The sequence below is a fragment of the Rhinopithecus roxellana genome, chromosome 1 (assembly GCF_007565055.1).
Source record: "Rhinopithecus roxellana isolate Shanxi Qingling chromosome 1, ASM756505v1, whole genome shotgun sequence".
Lineage (NCBI taxonomy): Eukaryota > Metazoa > Chordata > Mammalia > Primates > Cercopithecidae > Rhinopithecus > Rhinopithecus roxellana.
The window spans coordinates 128,570,320-128,587,252 of NC_044549.1; the positions used below are offsets into that span (position 1 = coordinate 128,570,320).

At 40.5% G+C, this 16,933-nt stretch overlaps 1 long non-coding RNA gene across 1 annotated transcript in view; it reads left to right on the forward strand.

Annotated features, from left to right (window-relative positions):
• The first annotated feature begins 281 nt into the window (after positions 1-281).
• The window catches only part of LOC104672751, a 39,605-nt gene continuing 22,953 nt past the window's right edge, over positions 282-16,933 (forward strand). The window contains exons 1-3 of the long non-coding RNA XR_749437.2: positions 282-845; positions 1,661-1,839; positions 16,300-16,538. This is a non-coding gene — a long non-coding RNA (uncharacterized LOC104672751). The remainder of the gene's footprint in view (positions 846-1,660; positions 1,840-16,299; positions 16,539-16,933) is intronic.

Consider the following 16,933-nt stretch of genomic DNA (forward strand, 5'->3'; position numbering starts at 1 on the left):
CCCTAGTGAGTGTTAGGGGATATGTACTGGGGAGCTGGGGGGACGGACCTGGAGGGAGAATGAGGGCGCGAGAAAACTGTCTTCCAGGACTTCCCACCAGCGGAATGGCACTTTTGACAGATTTTCCTTATTTGTCTGTGAAGGGGATTCAGATCATTCAAGATGGACTCAAGTGGTTGCTAAGGCAACAGTGTTACAGTCATCACTGCCATGGAAACCCTTTCTGTGGCATAATATAAATATTTTCCTTTAAGAATGAGAAAGAGAGTTGAGTGGGCGACAAGTTGTTTTCTAATGCTCACGCACCATGGCCGAAGTCTGCAATGGATGGGAGAAAGGGGAGGACCAAATTAGCTCAGATTCTTTACAGTTCACAGCATCAGCTGTTTTTATTTATTTGTTTTAGATAGCAAAGCCAAAAAAAAGTTGGAGGGGGTCAAAAATGCCAACCAAAATAGTCCATAGTTCTGAAGTAGAGAGAAGTCAGAATTTCCCGTTTTCTCTTGTTTCTCTCAGGGATGGTCTGTCTGTAAGACTGGAGCTCCTTGGAAGCAGTGCCGAGGGCATTGTCAAGAGTTTCCAGGGCCTCCTCCTTCTCCTGAAACCTTCTTCAAGGGAAGATAAAGTTTTAAGAGAGTTCAAGAGTATGAGAGACTTCCAGGGAGTCGTAGTTTTTGTCATGACAAGCATGGACATTTTCTTGCCTCATGGACTGTTTCAAGGTAGAGACCACATATAAAAGGATTCTTACTGTGGCCACCTTGGACATCTTCCCACATCTACAAGGTGTTGTGGCCACATCGTCACTGCACCCAGTTTCCTCAGAAGAAATACCTTTTGCTTAGGTGGGGAGACAGGACCCATTGACCTGGGAGGGAACTTCCAATGCCAAGATTCTAGAATTTCATAGTTCTTCTCTCAATAACTTATGATTCTAAGAGTCAATGGTTCTGTATTCAAGGATTCTCTGGTTTTATTATTCTAAGAGCCTGCTTTTAAAAATTGGGTATGAGAGCAAGCCCCGAGGGCAGCAGCTATAGGCAGGCTGGAGAAAATGTTTCCTGTTTTGCCGCTGCCGTAGTCTCTTCATGATCACTCCCAGTGCCCAGAACACCGATGTCAAGGCCTTGCCTGGCTCTTCTTCAGATGGTTTTCTATTGCAAGAGTTTTGCTGGCAGAGAGCTTAGGATGAAACAGGCTTACAGAAGGCACGGCCAGGCTGCAGGGATGACTGGGACCTGAAAACAGCCAGCATCATCATTCTTAAAAGTTGGCTGACTTTCCTGTATTTATTTTCCATGGACTATGAGGAGAAGAATAATAGTGGTTCTCTAATCAAGGGGCATTCACGGAAGGGCCTAAGCCGGCAACCTGACCCTGTAGACCTGCTCTGCTCCAGAGAACAGTAGAGGGAGAGGGTGGCTTTGCATGGAAGCTTATGCTATAGCAAGATGAAAAGATTGGCTTGGGAGACTGAGAAGGCTCAGAATTTTTATTCCAGTCTATCTACTAGCTCCCAGGGGATGTGTCTGGGAGAAGTCTCAGTTGTGTGATGCTGGGAGGAGCTTTAGATCCCCTCAGCCCTGGCTTACTGGTCTGCAATGGGAGAATAGCACAATTAATGGAGCAGAGAATAACCAAATCTGTTAAATGATTTCAGGTTTAGCAACGAGGCATGTACACGTATTTAACAATTCTCAGAATGTCAAGGAACCCTCCTCAGAGCAAGAGCTTGAATTTACAAAAGAAACACTACCTCCTTTATCACATAGTAAAATAAAGGACCATGTCTGCTTCAGGACATGGCTGGTTACAATTTTGTTTTAAAGAAATCACCAGGTGGGTGCATGGCTAAGGGATCCTTGATAAGTTGTTTTTCCTCTCACTGTGTAAACAGCTTTATTGCTGTTTCAGTTTATATAATTAACACTTGCTCTTTGGAATAATTTAAACAGTATAAAAGTGTAGGAAATAACTTAAAAGTTCACCTTCCTACAGAAGCTGAATTTTATGAAATAATTAATTAATTAAAATAAAAATCATTTAAAATCCCACCACCCCGAGATGATCCCATCAGCCACTTGTTGACAATATTTCGTATACACATAAATTTTATACATACACGTCTTTAACATAAATGAGATTGTTTTTATTTTGGGAGATATTTTTAAATATGCAGTCTTTTGCTATCTTACTTTCCTGCTTCCCTTCTGCGTGCCTCTTTATCTGCACCAACTCTTCTTCCCATTTCAGGTAACCCCTGAAAACCACCTGGTGTAGAACCACCTTGTCTAGAAACCAGGGAGGCAGGGAAATATTAAGAAGAAATATATTCTAGAAATTTCTTCAACTCTTCTGAAACAGATCTAACCCTTTAATTACCTTAGTCTCCAGTGGTTTTCTGGTTTTTGTTTCTTTGTTTGTTTTCCTTTTGTTTGGATTTTAATTGGGGGTTTGGGTGGCTACTTGGAACCAGGGTGCCATGAGTAATATTGAATCTGTGGTCATTAAACGCCCATGGACTCTTGCTCCTATCAGATAGATCCCAAGGAGAGGGACTCATGAAGGGAAGAGTATGTCAATTTTTTCATTTTAAAAGGTAGAGCAAAGTTGATCTCTAAAAGGGGCACTATAACATTTCTACTTATAAAGAAAGACAGTATTTGGGGGAACCTCACCCCAATATTCCCATAACTAATAGCTGTTTTCACTCTCTTCAACTTTTTGCCATTCTGGTGGGGCTAAAGTGATACCTCATAATTTTTAAGTGCTGCATTTCTCTGATGGTTGGGGGTGCTGGGCATATTTTTATATATTTATTGGCCACTTTGTATTTCTGTCAATTGCCTGTTTAAAGCTTTTACCTTTTCTTTCCCTATTACCTTTTTTCACTTTTTAATTTGGAATAATTTTAAACTTTCAGAAGATAGCCACATGATATCACTGGGGTCACTAACCTTAGATCACTTGGCTAAGGTTCTTTGCCACAGTTATTTTCCCCAAGTTCGGGGTTTCTCTTGACTTTGAGCCTCAGTGCCCAGCTCTCCAACCAGATCTAAATATTGCAGCTGACACACCAGAAATCCCTGCCAGTTATAGACAAAGGCCAGTCATGGACGGGCAATGATCTTGCAAAGTCTGCTGGCTTCTCCACTGATTGTTATATGACAATAATAGTTGTTGACACTTTTTGAGTTCTTACTGTGTGCCATAGGAAGCCTATGGAATCTTTCATTGTTACTCATTGATTTCAAGCAACCTGTCTCAATCCTTAGCAATGTACCTTTTGTCAATAATTAATTTTTAGTCCAAGTAGCAGATGTTCATAACTTGAAAGTCAAATGGTGCTACAGGGCCCATATTGAAAACCCCAAGGCCTTTACCCACGCCTTCCACCACCCCATTCTCCAGTTCTGTTGCCTAGGGCAACTATCCACAAAACTTTTAGCCAGCTCTTCTAGTATTTGCTTCTATATTTTTTTCCTAATGTTTAACCTATCATTTTTAGCCATTTTCTACTAACCTTCCACCATGGTAGATGAGGACTTAGTTTTCATATACTAATGCTCCTTCTCATTTTGTCTCTTGCATCTTCCAAACATAGTTATTTCACAATGTTTGGTTAAATTGACATCCATATTTCATTCTGGCTATACAAATATTTTTCATGGTTGAATCAAGAAGTGGGCTATATTATGCTTTAATTCTTATATGGCCCTTAGTTTCTCCAGGGCTTATAATTTATGTTTCACATTTGCATGCTTTTCTGCAGTGTTATTTTCCCCCCAAATGCTCCATCATCCCTAACTTATTCCAATCTACTGAATTTTCTGTAGGCTTAACCACATCACTTTGATGTATTTTTTCCCCAGAGACTGTTTCTGGTTTAAAGTTCTTTCTCATAGCATCATGTTCTTGTTTTATGATGCAATATCATTTCTTTTTTTCCTTTTTTTCTTCCTTGAGACAGAGTCTCACTCTGTTGCCCAGGCTGGACTACAGTGGCATGATCTCAACTCACTGTAACCTCAACCTCTGCCTTCCGGGTTCAAGCGATTCTCTTGCCTCAGCCTCCCTAGTAGCTGGGACTACAGGCGCGTGCCACCACACCTGGCTAATTTTTTTGTATTTGTAGTAGAGACAGCATTTCACCATATTGGCCAGGCTGGTCTTGAACTCCTGACCTTGTGATCCACCCACCTCGGCCTCCCAAAGTGCTGGGATTACAGGCATGAGCCACCACTCCTGGCCACAGTATCATTTCTAATGTTCCCTATACTGTCTGTTTCCCCCACATTCCTTTTTCTTTTCTGGATATTTTGTCTCTCCTATGTTGGAAGCTTTCCTCATATGTCGTATCCTTGGCTATCTATTCATTTTAAGAGTGAGGCACTAAAAGTCTTGTAGGAAGCTCTGCAGTGTGTGTATAGAGCTGTCAGCTGATTGGCTTTTCTTTAGGGTTTTCAAATCCTGAGCCATCATTTTCACAGGGACAAACTCAAATATCAGCTTCCTGGCTTTGTGGGATGAAGAGGGGACCTAGGATCCCAACACACTCTATGCAGACCTTCAACCAGTGACTCTTGTTTTCAGACCAACGCCTCATCCCTTTTCTCAGCAGAGCCTCCAAATCCCAAGCCTCTCAGTATTTCTCTGGGTTCCTCTTCATGCCAATTTTTTTATGACAGACCCTTAAGTTATACTTTGCTCCTGTCCGCTGAGTCAGCAACCACTTCTTCGTTTGCTATTTGTCCTCCAAAAACTCATCTAAATGTCTTGTCTGCTGTTGCCCTCCTGTTCTCCTTGTCCTTGTGCCCATTTTTATTCTTTACTATCATCTTGGCAAGGTTTTGGTAGGGCAGAGAAATGAACAACTGTAGTCAATCAGCTTTTTAAAACTGAAACCCATTATATGAGTTCTGAAACACTGAGCCTCCCAAAAGAAAGGAAGTAGAGTCTCAATTCCTTTCTTCTGGAAATCTCCTTGCCACCTACAGAAACTTGCCAACTTATTTTTAAGGTAAATCTTCAGTTTCTCTGAACCAAAAGCTATGCATGGATAGACTTTAACAACCTTACCCTCAAAGGCTTTAAAATTGCAGACACAAGATGCAGACATGGGGACAATTAGGAATCAGTTCAGCATGGTGGGTAATAAAGTGCTGTCTTACGTGGCATGGGAAAATCTTTGAATTAAAAATCACCCTTTGGTCTTCTCTAAACAGAAGGGTAATGCCTCATTGTAATTCCTGGTGTGATTTGTCTTCTGACATCAAGGTCAGACTATTTCCCTGGAATGTCGTCAGACAAACTTCTAAAATATCTCACAAAACCTCAAGGCAAGCTCTGGACATTTTTAGGCATATACAGTATCTAGAACACAGCCAGTTCTTAATCAGTTGCTTCATAGCTTGGGATCGAATGACTTTAATGCCTTTTAGAATTTGCCTTCTTCATTAGTAACCAAGGCTATAAATCCAGTTCCTATGTATTTCCTAGTTAAAAGTATGCTACAGCCTAGGAAGCTTCCAATTTGCCTTCTTCACTAGTAACCAAGGCTGTAATCCAGTTCCTGCATATTTCCCAGTTAAAATTATGCTATGGCTTAGAAAGCTTCCAATTCAAAATCTCTTCTGTGGATAACAGGCGTGAAGGATAGGAAGAAAGGGGAGGACAGCTCCTCCCATCACAGGCCCAGAGACTTAGGAAGAACAAATGGTTTGGGGAACCAGGCCCAGGGCCCCACTGCCATGCAGCCTCAGGACACTCTTGGGAGAGAGTTGCTTAAGGCTGTAGGTAAGAAGGAAAGGAACTGGGGAGGGGAGGGTCCTGGGTGGGTGGTAACAATTTGTCTCATTGGTTCATGCCTATGGTTGAAATTTACTGCTCTGGGGTGTGCATTGGAATCACCTGGGAAACTTTAAAAAACGATTGATTCCTGGGTCTCAACCCAGATCAATTAAATCAGAATCTCCAGGCAAAAGGCCTAGGCATTCACAGTTTTTTAGAGCTCCCCAACTAATTCTAATGTGCATCCTGGACTGAGAACCGCTGGGCTTGACCTTCGCTTTTCACTCACTCATTCAGCAAATATTTACTGAGTGTTTACCACATGCCAGGCATCTCCCTAGGTGCTGGGGACTGGGCACTGAATTAATCAGACAAAGGTTCCAGCCTTCAGGGAACCAGCCTTCTAGTGCTTCCTCCACAGGGTGTGCCTCAAGGCTTCAGGGCACAGGCTTTAGAAACAGACCCTACTATAAGCCACATCCTACCATGGGCAACAGAACCCTGGGCATGTGCCAGCGACTCTGAGTCTCCTTCAGTATGTCCATAGCTGACATATGGCTCTTCATACCCGCTTCACAAGGTAGCCACAGAGGGAAGGGAGGTTATGAATGTGAGTCGAGCCTGGCAGGGAGGAAGGAGTGGGGAGAGAGAGGGGAAGGAGCCGGGCACCTTGGAGATGTTGCGGAAGAGGTGCCTCCTCACACACCAAAGAGGGAAGCAATCAGAGCCATTCCAGGGAAAAGCAATCCAACACTTTTTTTTTTTTTGAGACGGACTCTCACTCTGTCATCCAGGGTGGAGTACAGTGGCGCAATCTTGGCCCACTGCAACCTCCGCCTCCCAGGTTCAAGCAATTCTCCTGCCTCAGCTTCCCAAGTAGCTGGGACTACAGGCCCCACCACCATGCCCCAGCTAATTTTTGGATTTTTAGTAGAGACAGGATTTCACCATGTTGGCCAGGCTAGTCTCAAATTCCTGACCTCAAGTGATCCACCCGCCTCGGCCTCCCAAAGTGCTGGGATTACAGGCGTGAGCCACTGTGCCTGGCCACAATCAAACAAATTTTAAGTAAAATCTGAAAAACTGGGAAGAAAAAAAAAAATTTAAAAGAGGCTTTTTGAGCAAAGTGCAGGAGAAGGAGGAAACAAATGTAATAACTGCCTCCCTCCTGCCAACTGGTTGACTACAGAAACTTTGCACCTTATAAAAGGTTTCACACCATGCAAGAGCCCAGCTGGAGCCGTAGGTGAGAGAGCCACTGGGAATGAGTCTGAGGAACAACAAATGGTACAAAGTTTTGATGAGGCTGGCGAGGAGGGCAGGAGTGGGGAGACAAAGCCCCAGGAAGAACGATTTGGAGGAATCTAAGAGATCATATGTCCCAAACCTCTGTGCCTAAAGGGCCTGCCTGTAGGTCATACAACCGGTTAGTACAAAGTCTGGGAAAAGAGGAGTCCCAGGGCTCCCTACGGCTTTTCCTCCTCACCCCACAAATGAGAGTGACAGATCTGGAGAAAGTATTTAATTCCACAAAGCAGGCACAGCCCTGTGATCTGTGTTAATCTGATTTTATCCACCCTATTCTGGGTCCTCCTGCAGGGGATGGAATCTCAAGGGAAACTCAGGTTTTAACGAGCTGGGCTACCTCTCATTCCAATGACTTGCTGCCCTGGCATCTCCAGAGGCCAGTGGCAAAGGGTGCCCCTCCAGCCTGACTTGTTGGGTCCAGAAAAAAGCGTGGGGGATGGTCGCTAAACCACTTTACCATGAGTCTTGCAGAAACTGAGGCCCAAGGTTGAGGCCTAGTTGAGAAGAGGGCTCAGAGGCACTTCACTGAGGTCTGAATAAGGAGAGAGTTTTGAGGGTTTTTGTCCATCCTTCCTCTTGTGCAAGGAAAGGACATCTTTCTTTCCTCTGAACAATATAAGTCTGTTCCTTGTTCAGTTGCCTTTATTCATTAAGGACTATCTGAAGCATGTGTAGAGATTTGATAGGAGAGAATATCTAAAGAGTGAAATTTCTATGAAAATAAAAAGCAGTACAAAGATGAGTGGTTGGAGCAGACAATAAATCCAGTTTCTGAGTCCAGAGGGCAGCCAAGATTGCTACATGTTGGACTCGAGACATCTTTAGATGGTGGAGCGAGGACGGCACTGGCAAGCTGACGGGTTTCCTTGTTTGCAGTGTGAATGTCTTTGGTGATGGCATAGACATGAGGGTCACAGTCATGGTTATTTCTCAGTGTAGATGGTGAAAGATGTGGATGAAAGAGTGTAAAACATATCTGACAGCAGAATCCAGTTACAGGTGGATAACAAAACCTTCAAGGCAATAAACAGGACCAGAATCTGATAAACCACAAGGTTGTGCTATTTTTTCACTGAAATGCAAAACGTTCTCTATGATCAGCTCCATTTCTGATTAAAAATAACCACACTAAGATTATTCTTACTTGAGAAATAAGTCAAATCTTATTAGATTTGGCCTGATTATTTAGATAAGTGCAGTAAGAATGGTAACTGATCACATAGACCTTTTGAAGTTTTCTTTGTTGGACATCTCTATGACGAATCTCAGATAAGACTTTTAAAATGCTTCTCAAGACCAGACAGCCAAGCCAGGAACTCCCCACTAGATTTTACTGGCAATACCCATAGATTTGGATTAATTCCTCTTCTTGAGGTCCCCAAAATTTCCTGGGTCTGCTGGGAAGTGGCCTTCCTTTCTCACCTCTATGGCTGCAAACACTGCAAGCCAGGTACCAAGACAAGTCTTCCTTCCTTCCTTCCTTCCTTCCTTCCTTCCTTCCTTCCTTCCTTCCTTCCTTCCTTCCTTCCTGCCTGCCTGCCTTCCTTCTTTCCTTCCTTCCTCCCTCCCTCCCTCCCTCCCTCCCTCCTTCCTTCCTTCCTTCCTTCCTTCCTTCCTTCCTTCCTTCCTGCCTGCCTGCCTGCCTTCCTTCTTTCCTTCCTTCCTCCCTCCCTCCCTCCCCCCTTCCTTTCTCTCTTTCTTTCCTTCCTTCCTTCCTTCCTTCCTTCCTTCCTTCCTTCCTTCCTTCCTTCCTTCCCTCCCTCCCTCCCTCCCTCCCTCCCTCCCTCCCTCCCTCCCTCCTCCTCCTTCCTTCCTTCCTTCCTTCCTTCCTTCCTTCCTTCCTTCCTTTCTTGATGGAGTTTTGCTCTTGTTGCCCAAGCTGGAGTGCAATGGCACAATCTCGGCTCACTGCAACCTCCACCTCAAGGGTTCAAGCAATTCTCCTGCCTCAGCCTCCCAAGTAGCTGGGAATTACAGCCATGCACCACCACGCCCAACTAATTTGGTATTTTTGGTAGAGACAGGGTTTCATCATGCTGGTCAGGGTGGTCTCAAACTTCTGACCTCAGGTTATCTGCCTGCCTTGGCCTCCCAAAGTGCTGGGATTAGAGGCATGAGCCACTGTGCCCGGCCCAAGTCAGGTTTTCCTAAGAGGGTTTTTGTAGGCTCCACATAGTCAGCCTTGATTTCTTAAAACTGGCCGTATCTGAATCTATGTATCATTTTCAAATATAACATTATAGTCAAAGCCTTTGTTATAACAAATGTGTCCAATTACATCTTATAAAGAGAACATATTCTTTTTATTTTTATTTCATGGGTCCATACTATGTGTATATATATCTATATTTATGGGGCTACATGAGATGTTTTGATACAGGCATGAAATGCATAATGATCACATCATATAAAATGGAGTATCCATCCTCTCAAGCATTTATCCTTTGTGTTACAGACAATCCAGTTATGCTCTTTTAGTTATTTTTAAATGTACAATCAAATTATTATTGACTATAGTCACCCTGTTGTGCTATCAAATACTAGGTATTCATTCATTCATTCTTTTTTTTTCCACCCATTAACCATCCCCACCTCCCCCCATCATTCTCCTGCTACCCTTCCCAGCCTCTGATAACCATCCTTGTACTATCTTCATGTGTTCAATTGTGTTTATTGTTTGTTTGTTTGTTTGTTTATTTATTTATTTATTTATTTTTTTGAGAGGAAGTCTCACTCTGTTGCCCAGGTTGGAGTGCAGTGGCATGATCTTGGCTAACCGCAACCTCTGCCTCCTGGGTAGAAGTGATTCTCCTGCCTCAGCCTCCTAAGTAGCTGAGATTACAGATGCCCGCCACCAAGCCTGGCTAATTTTTGTATTTTAGTAGAGACAGGATTTCACCATGTTGGTCAGGCTGGTCTTGAACTCCTGACCTCAACTGATCTGCCCGCATCAGCCTCCCAAAGTGCTGGGATTACAGGTGTGAGCCACTGTGCCCAGCCTGTTTTGATTTTCAGATTCCACAAATAAGTAAGAACATGTGACGTTTGTCTTTCCGTGCCTGGCATATTTCACTTATGATAATGAGCTCTAGTTCCATCTATGTTGTTGCAAATGACAGGGTCTCATTCTTTTTAATGGATAAATAGTACTCCATTGTGTATATGTACCACAGTTCCTTTATCCATTCATCTGTTAATGGATACTTAGGTTGCTTCTAAATTTTGGCTATTGTGAATAGTGCTGCAACAAACACGGGGGTGCAGGTATCTCGTTGATAGACTGATTTCCTTTCTTTTGGGTATATACCCAGCAGTAGGATTGCTGGATCATATAGTAGCTCTATTTTGAGTTTTCTGAGGAGCCTCTGAACTGTTCAAGGAGAGCAGACTCTGACTGCATCTCTGCAAATAATTATATTACCATGAAAATAAGAATACTCAATATGACTTTCCAAATTCTGGAAAGTCTAGGCAGAAATAAAAGATAAATGTTTCATTCTGTTTACAAAAGCATACTCTGCTAATGAGTTACAGACAGCTTCAGAGGAAAGAGAAAGGGCTTCCTTAAATCCAGCAACAGTATTTCAAACAAAAGCCATAACTATTCTTCTTCAGTTTGTTCTGTTTCATGTAATTAATTCTTGTTCTGCTTGATCTTAGTTGTATTGGTCTGCTCAGGCTGCCGTGACAACATGCCATAGACTGGGCAGTATAAGCAAGGGAAAATTCTCACAGTTTGGAGACTGAAAATCCAAGATCACAGTGCCAACATGATTGGCATCTGATGAGGGCTCTCCCCTTGGGCTGCAGATGGCCAAGCCCACTGTGTGCTCACATGACCTCTTCTTTGTGTAAATGTGGAGAGAGAGCGAGCGAGCGAGCAAGCATGAACTCTCTAGTGTTTCTTTTTATAAGAACACTAATCTTACTTGATCAGGGCCTCATCCTATGACCCATTTAACCTGAATTACTTTCTTAGAGGCCCCATCTCCAAATACAGCCGCGCTGGGGATTAGAACTTCAACGTATGAACTTTGGATATGATACAAACATCAGTCCATAGCACTTAGATTAGCAGTTTTATGAACCCATAAGCTTCTCCACTAGAGTTCTGGAAGTTCTTACTTAGTCCAGTGCTATGGTCTTAAAGTTATGTGAGCAATGCTATCAGAATCCTGTAGCCCAGAGTGCTTGACATAGTCCTTTCCATGGGTCTCTGAGACAATTCCTTATTGCTGAAAATGAAGCATGCTGGCCTGTAGCTGGTTGCAAATGCTTTCAGAGAAGAATCAGAGTAAAACAAAAATTATCTGTGAATGACAAAAGGCTTAAAATGACCATGGCTAAAGATCTGATGAGAGTTCATAATAAAAAATATGCAAGTAACAAGGAAATTCAGTTGTCTCTGTGGCATGCAACATTTTAAATATTAAAATGATGGAATTATGATTGATAACAGTTTTCCAGTAAGGACAACTGAACTGTTGTGCAGTTCCAAATCTGAACAAGGACAATGACAGATTTCTATGAACTTCATACAATTTCTGAAATACTTATACTAATAACATTGACCCACACAAATATAACACAGGGAAGGTTAAGCGTCTCTTTATATAACAATGCTTTTCATGCAATTCAATATACCAAATAAACCTAATTATTTTTTAACTTTTCTGTTTTTAGAAAGTGAAAGAACAAATTCTTTGAGATTTTGCAGGCGTCCCCTGAGAAATCTCAAGGTCAGTTCGAGATCAAGATTCCATTTAGGATTTTATTTTGGGAAGGCCAAATTGTCAAAAATATCAAGAGGTTTGAATAGTTAACTAAACAGAACTCTAGGCCACTGTGAAACAATACTTAGTTACCAATTTAACCAAAGCGATAGTAAAAGAATTCAAAAGTAAATATACGTAGAAACACAATTGTTAAAAAAAAAAAAAAAGCTTAGCTCTTTTACTGAAGCCAATTTTTTAAAAACTTTATAAATCTGTTTGCTCTTATCCAGTTTTGATTGCACAAGATAAGATTTCTTTTCCAATATCCCTTTCTAAAATTTACTTTTATTGAGGTAAAATATACATATATAACTTGCTATATTTACCATCTTAAATGTACAGTTCAGTGGTAATAAGTACATTTATATATATGTTTTTAAATATATATATATATATATAATTTTTTTGTCTTTCACCTCCTCCTTCCCCCTCCCCTTCCCAGCCTCTGATAACCACCGGTCTACTCTCTATCTTCATGAAATACATGTTTTCAGCTCCTACATATGAATGAGAACATGAAATATTTATCTTTCTGTGCTTGGCTTATTTCACCTAACATAATGGCTTATAGTTCCATCTGTGTTGCTGCAAATGACAGGATCTTATTCTTTTTTTATGGTTGAATAATATTCCACTGTGTATATATACCACATTTTCTTTGTCCATTCATCCACTGATGGACACTGGGACTGATTACATATTCTGGCTATTGTGAATAGTGCTGCCATAAACATGAGAGTACACATATATCTCTTGGACATACTGATTCCCTTGTTTTTGGTCATATACTCGATAGTGGGATGGCTGGATCATATAGTAATTCTATTTTTAGTTTTATTTAGGAGTCTTTATACTGTTCTCCATTGTGGTTATACTAGGAATTTGTATTCCTACTAACAACGTATGAGGGTTTCCATTTTCCATGGAATTATGAGCATCTCCTCATAATATCCTCACTGGCATCTGTTAATTGCCTGTCTTTTTGATACAAGCCATTTTGAGTGGAGTGAGATGATATCTCATTGTTATTTTTATTAGCATTTCTCTGATGATTAGTGATGTTGAATTGAGCATTTATTTTCATATAGCTGTTGGCTACTTGTATATCTTCTTTTGAAAAATGTCTGTTCACTGCGAAGCAAAGATCACACCACTGCACTCCAGCTTAGGCAACAGAGCACAACTCTGTCTCACCCAAAAAAAAGTTTGTTCAGATCTTTTGCCCATTCTTTAATCAGATATTTTGTTTTTCGCTATTGAGTTGTTTGAGCTCCTTATATATTCTGGTTACTAATCCCTTGCAGATGGATAGTTTGCAAATATTTTCTCCCATTTTGTGTGTTCCTTTCACTTTGTTGATTGTTTCCTTTGTTGTGCAGAAGCTTATTAGCTTGATAGAATCGCAGTTGCCTATTTTTGTTTTAGTTCCCTTTGCTTTTGAGGTCTTACACAGGAAATCTCTGCCCTGACCAATGTCCTGGAGCATTTTCCCTGTGTTTTCTTCTAGCAGTTTCATAGTTTCAGGTCTTAGATTTAAGTCTTTAATTCATTTTGATTTGCTCATGTGGTGAGAGATAGGAGTTTATGGTCATGTTTCTGCATATAATTATCCAGTTTTCCCAGTACCATTTGTTGAAAAGACTGTCGTTTCCCTATTGTATATTCTTGGTGCCTTTGTCAAAGATGACTTGGTTTTAAATGTGTGGATTTATATCAGGGTTCTCTATTCTGTTCCATTGGTGTGCGTGTCTGTTTTTATGCCAGTACCATGCTGTTTTGGTTACTGTGGCTTTGTAGTAAATTTTGATGTCAGGTACTGTGACACCACCAGCTTTGTTCTTTTTGCTCAGAACTGCTTTGGCTATTTGAGGTCTTCTGTAGTTTCATATAAATTTTAGGATTGTTTTTTCTATTTCTGTGAAGCATGTCATTTTATTTTATTTTTAAAAAAAATTTAAAACATTTTTGTGGGTACGTAGTAGGTATATAACATTGGTATTTTGATAGGGATTGCATTGAATCTATAAATTGCTTTGAGTATTGTCATTCTAACAATATTAATTTTTCTAATCCATGAATGTAAAATATCTTTCTTTTTTGATGTCTTCTTCCATTTCTTTCATCAGAGTTTTATAGGTTTCCTTATATAGATTTTTTGGTTAAATTGATTCCTAGATATTTTATATTTTTTGTAACTACTGTAAATGGGATGGCTTTCTTGAGTTCTTTTTCAAATTGTTCATTATTGGGTATATAAATGTTACTGATTTTTGTGTTCGCATTTTTGTTTGTTTGTTTATTTGTTTTTGAGACACAGTCTCGTTCTGTCACCCAGGCTAGAGTGTAGTGGCACAGTCATGGCTCACTGCAGTCTGGATCTCCTGGGCTCAAGCAACTCTCCCAAACTCAGCCTCTTAAGTAGGCAGGACTATAGGTCCATGCCACCACACAAGGTTAATTTTTAAATATTTTTGTAGAGATTTGGTTTTGCTATATTGCCCAGGCTGGTATCAAACTCCTGGGCTCAAGCAACCCACCCACCTTGGCCTCTCAAAGTACTGGAATTACAGATGTGAGCCACTGTATTCAGTTTGTAGGTTGATTTTGTATCCTGAAACTTTACTGAATTTGTTTATTAGTTTTATCGGTGTTTTAGTGGAGTCTTTCAATTTTTCTAGGTCTAAGGTTACGTCATCTGCAAACAAGATTAATTTGACTTCTTTCTTTCCGATTTGGATGCCCTTTGTTTGTTTGTCTTGCCTAATTGCTCTGACCCAATATTCCTTTTATAATTTTTTATATCTGTTTCATTTTGTTCTATGTTTTCCTCTTTCTCATTCTGGAACAGCCAGTCATTTCACTTTAAGACAGTTATTTTTATTTTTCCCGTAAACATTTTCTTCCTACTTTGCAAATTGTGCTTGCAAGTCATTTCCCTTTACCTTTATTAGTTCTAGTAGTTTTATTTACACATGTTGGTTAAAATTTTTACCCATAAGTAACCTCTTTTTTTGGTAACAGAAAAAGCTATGTTATAGACAATTGTGAGTTGTCTACCATGTACCAGCATTCTATAGCAGATCAGCACATTTTATGAACATACCATCTCACAATTTTTATAGGTATGTACCTCCTTATGGTACAATTGTTTTAATGTGGCAAAAGAATGCTTATTAACAGACCTAAATATATTTAGCCTCTCTATATCATATAAAAATAAGAAGCCAAAAGTACATAAAATTAAACCTATGCTTAGCAATAAATTTTCAGTGGTTTATCTGGCTTAGAAATACTCTAGATATTTAATGAATATCTATTACTTAGCATAATTTTAAGGTTGCAAGTTACCAAAAAGATTTTGGAAACCATTTTTAGGCAGATATTATAAAACATAACTATTGTCCAAAAGTTCATTTATAAAATTTTTATTCCACTCACATGAATTTAATACATGTGATAACTCAGAAGACAGCTGTTTTATTGAATCAACAATTTTAAAACAGTTTTATCTAACAAATACTTCCCAAAGTCACATGAACTTAAAAAAAAACTGGGCGTTAATTCCTATATTTCTGAGAGCTTTATAAATATTTGATTGATATAAGCAATTTGTCCCTAAGCCTATCAGAATAGAGTTTCTTTATAGGGTTTTATAAATTAATTGGGTAATGCCATCAGGAGGTAGGAAAATATCACATAGACATAACATACATATGTTCATATATAAAATACAGATAGATGCAAATGGAGACCTTATAGCTTCCATTCCAAAATTGTAGCCATGAGTCAGGTAAACACAGTAATACAGAACTCACTGGTTTATATGAAAGATTGGTTCTCGTCTTTACTGAACTTTAATTTTTTTATCCAAATTGCGTTTTTGGTGAATGGAACAAGTTGCTAGCTGACCAATGTGAGAGCAAAAATATTTTTTGCCAATATTATGGAGGACATTTTTAAGATAATGTAGTTGCTTTTGGAGGTGCTTGAGTCCCATAGAGTCTCCAACGGGGCTCCAGTGAGTGTAGGTAGCTGAGAGCCTGGAGTGGGAAGGGAAAAGTCTGGCAGGGCTGAACAAAAATATGGAGGAGGTGGGAGTTTAAAGGAGGACATATCAAAAATGGAAGGAGGAATGAAAGCAAAAGGAAGAGAGAGGTCTTAGAGATGCCACTTTAGGGAAGTCCCAAACTGTCCTTAGTAAAATCATATCAACGAGAAGGGAAGCAGACAGAGTTAGTGCCTAAATGGTGGAGCACATAGTCAGTAGGGGTTTCGGAAGGAGGTTGGGGTGAGGTTCAGTCAACTGAGAAGCTCCCATGTTCATAACTCATGATACCTCACAAGCAATGGAGCCTGGCACTCTAATCCCAGCTCTATGTCTTAAAACAGAAAAACCTGGGAATCTAACTCAGCCTCTTTCTTACAGATAAACCTGAGATTCCAACCCAGACTTTTGTTTGCCTGAGATTATAGCCCAGTTCTTACAAGCAGAGAAGCCTAGAACACTAACCCAGCTTCGAGAGTATACTCAGAATCTCAAGGATCATAATCTGTGCTGCCCATTCTTCAACAGACTGTCATCTGGAGGCCTGGATTGGATCAGGAGTCGGGCTCACCAGTGGAGCCCCAATCAGTCAGTCAGGAGTGAAGATGAAAGCTTCAAATGTGGGCATCTGGGGTCCTGGGTGAGAGGCCCGGGGATCCAATGATGACTCTGATCCTGTCTGAGTCGTGATACCATACCTGTTAAAGAAAAAAATTATTCTGATGCTTGTTCAGACTTGAATACAGCCCTGCAAAGAAGACTGTATGCAAGACTATTCCAATAGGTGTATCAGCGGTAGGAGGGACTCAGGAAAGAAGCACACAGAAGGTTGAGCCCAGTTGAGAAGAAGGTTCAGAGGAACCTAACTAAAATTTTGTCAAGAAGATAGTCTTTTTCAGTGCCTGTGCCTTGTAGTGCTTGGGTTGTTTGGATTGCAAAGTCAGATTCTGAAAAACTGCTGCAGGATTTCGTGAAAATAAAATTTAATTTATGCTAAAAAATATTAGTAGGAGAC